Source organism: Helianthus annuus, chromosome 4, assembly GCF_002127325.2.
Source record: "Helianthus annuus cultivar XRQ/B chromosome 4, HanXRQr2.0-SUNRISE, whole genome shotgun sequence".
In the NCBI taxonomy this organism is placed as follows: Eukaryota; Viridiplantae; Streptophyta; class Magnoliopsida; order Asterales; family Asteraceae; genus Helianthus; species Helianthus annuus.
The window spans coordinates 110,332,753-110,336,125 of NC_035436.2; the positions used below are offsets into that span (position 1 = coordinate 110,332,753).

General features: G+C 33.2%; 1 long non-coding RNA gene across 1 annotated transcript; it reads left to right on the top strand.

The window, feature by feature from the left end:
* Positions 1-1,920: 1,920 nt before the first annotated feature.
* On the top strand, positions 1,921-3,078 carry LOC118491733. Its single transcript, XR_004892174.1, has 2 exons — positions 1,921-2,470; positions 2,718-3,078. It is a non-coding gene; the product is annotated as an uncharacterized LOC118491733 (long non-coding RNA).
* Positions 3,079-3,373: the final 295 nt, after the last annotated feature.

The window sequence follows — 3,373 nt, forward strand, 5'->3', positions numbered from 1 at the left end:
CACAAAATATATATGTAATCTACGACTCAAATAAAATAGAAGAGATTGTTTAGTTGATACCTGAGTTGCACATTAAGAACAAGTCGCCCGAACTCTGTGAAACACCGGTTGCAACCCACACCAGCGTTTTGCGAGTCTTGTGTGTAAGGGAAGCCAAATAGTATGATGAAAAGAATTGTGATTGTTTCATTATGTTAGCAATTTATTAACATAGACTAAGATTTTGATTTTGGTATCAGTGATGTTGGTACGGAATCAAACAATTAATGTTTTGATAAGAGCACTTTCGTGCTGATAACGTGTTGTGAAACAACAAGCCTAATAGCTAAACACTTTGAGAAAGAGATGTAGGGGGAGACGACAACGGTTATATGGTACGGAATCAAACAATTAATGTTTTGATAAGAGCACTTTCGTGCTGATAACGTGTTGTGAAACAACAAGCCTAATAGCTAAACAATATGAGAAAGAGATGTAGGGGGAAAGATCTTTATATTATTCATAGGTCTGTGTTTACAATAAAATACAAGGAATATATATAGGAGAGGGAAACTTGATAAACAAGATACATCTATATATGGAGTTGATAACCATAATAATGATATTTATTTATAACAAAACCCTCTTTTAGTTGTATTACATATGAGTTAAAAGTTTAATTCAAGCATTGAGAATGCTAATGGCCTATATAAGAATTATGAAAACATGATACCTTCCTATATGAAGTAGAAATTGTTATGATTTTTAATCGATTAGGTCCAACTTCAACATACACACATGGGATTAATTTAAACCTCCATAACATTTTATACACATTATTTAAAAAAAAAATACATCATAAATTCAAGCATGTTTTTATCTTTAATTTGAGTAACATATTGTTCTATATAATGTAACAACTAAAAAACCCAAAATTTGTGTTATATTTCTATATTTTATAACATTTTTATGCTGGATTTTTTTGTATTGCATTTTTTTCTACCTGAATTTTTTTACCATATTTTTTGTACTATTCTTTTTTGCTAGAGTTTTTTGTACTAGATTTGCTGTGTTGTATGTTTGACAAAACAAAAAAGTGAGAGTTTGTGTTTTATGACGAAAACACTCTTTCATCCATAATTTTTCTTAGTCTATTTAGGAAAATTCAATTTTTAGTGAATCTTCCCCCATTTGTATATATTATAAATACATTTACATTTATTTATCACAATAATTTACTTTATTTATTTGAATAACCAATTTAGTACTTGATATCATATATACAAATATAAAAATAAGAATAAAAATATTATTTAGTATAAGTAAATATGTATAATATATTTAAAGATTATATAATTGAGGCGAAAATTTAAAATTAAGAAATACAATGAATTAAAATTTACATAAATAAATTTTATGATAAATTAAACAATAGAAACTTCTTTGCCATGTTGGAGGGTTAATAGGTTTCAGTTAGTCGCATGGAATTGCGCAACTCAAACATGATTCAATTATTTATCTATATAAAATTAACAAGACTTATCCGCACACCTTTAAGAGTGTAATGCGAACACTGTCCTTTAACCAATTTATTTAAAAGAGTCAAAAAGGTTAATGTGTTCTACTTAAGTTGTATACGTGTTAAACATAACTTAAACAATGATAAATATAAAACTAATGCGATCACCATTGAGGTTTTAGGGAAATCCTTGGCAACAAACTTTGGACTCAAAAACCACCCAAAACCCACTCCAGAGTAGGTGGTCCTTAGTTTATCTGTTCATGACTTTCACTTATGCGTCATGGACCTTGCATTATAAATGGTCTAAGAAATCAATGTGAGAGAGATCCTAATGTGTGTAAGTATGTATACATATATATATATATATATATATATATATATATAGGATAAGGATCCGTTAGTAACCACTCTTTATTGCGAGAACCATGAGAACTAGTGTGAACACATGGCAAAATTGTAATTATGTGATATTTATTATAAACACACGACCCATGTTTCACAAATCTGTTCACAGTTTTACTTATTAGGGTTTTATTCATGTTTCATTCATTGGTTCAGAATATTGTATACATTTACGACGGCGGCCGACGGCGTTCAAGTAACTCACCGGAGTTCACGGTGGTGGAATCCGGTCACGGTGTTTCCCGTGACATTCACAATGACAACCCTCTGATTCGTCACTGGCATCCTCTGATTCAAACATTCTACTGGCATCCTCTGCTTCGTCACTGGCATCCTCTGATTCAAACCTTCTACTGGCATCCTCTGATGCGTCATTGGCATCCTCTGATTCATCATGTGTCGATTCTCACACATATGATATTCCTCATCATACATTCTCTGATAATCCTCCTCATACATCTGATGCTGACATTGTTGGCCCATCTGCTGATATCACAGTTGACAGTCACAATACACCTACAAATACAGAACATCAAGAGTTGCGGTTCATTCGATTCGTGACTAAAGGTATTATGTTGACTATAAATGATGTATATACTTTGTAAATGATATTATATTAAATGATATGAACATGTGCATTATATTTACTCGAAATAATGTAGTATTAAATTATATACACATGTGCATTACGTTGATTGTAAATGATATTGTATTAAATTATATGCACATGTGCATTATATTGAAAATTAGACTATGTCGTTGATGTATGGATTCTGAACAATTTCCTTATGTATGATTATCCAATTATGTACAGAATGGCAGCAAACAAAGGGTCTTGGGTGGCAGACAATTACAACAAAAAAGGGGAGGTGACTGTGTGGGATTGGCAATGGAAGAACAAACCGACAACCGGGGAGGCATGTGTGGAGTTTATGCGGCTTTTGGCGCTACTGAGATACACCAGAATGAAGACATGTCAAGATGGGTGGGGTTGGCACTCGGAAAAATAAGTCAACTTTCAATGTTAAAACTGTTAGAGAGGACTTGTGTGTCACAAGCGGGGACCCGTCGAGCGGCTTTGTAATGACCTTTTGTAATAACCTGGAATTGCTTGGCTACACCTAAAGCCAACATGTTAGCACGGAAAGGCATCGAAGGCAGGTTACTGACAAAGACGGAGCTGGAAAAAAGGGGAATTCATATCAGCAACACATCCTCCTTATGTGTTTGATGTCGAAAACGCTATGGTGGATGGTCGGATCATGGTTGGGAGAAAAAGATTTACATTCTTGCTCATCAGTGGCAGATATGGCAGATATTATTTCTTTTTCCTCGAAGCTGTATATTTCTAAGAAGAAGAAAAAGGCAGTCAACTGCATAGTGATGGCCATATTATGGAACATATGGTCGGGCAAAAATGAGAAGGTATTCAAAGCCGTGCAGTTTTCAAATGCTATAATACTGGAACAA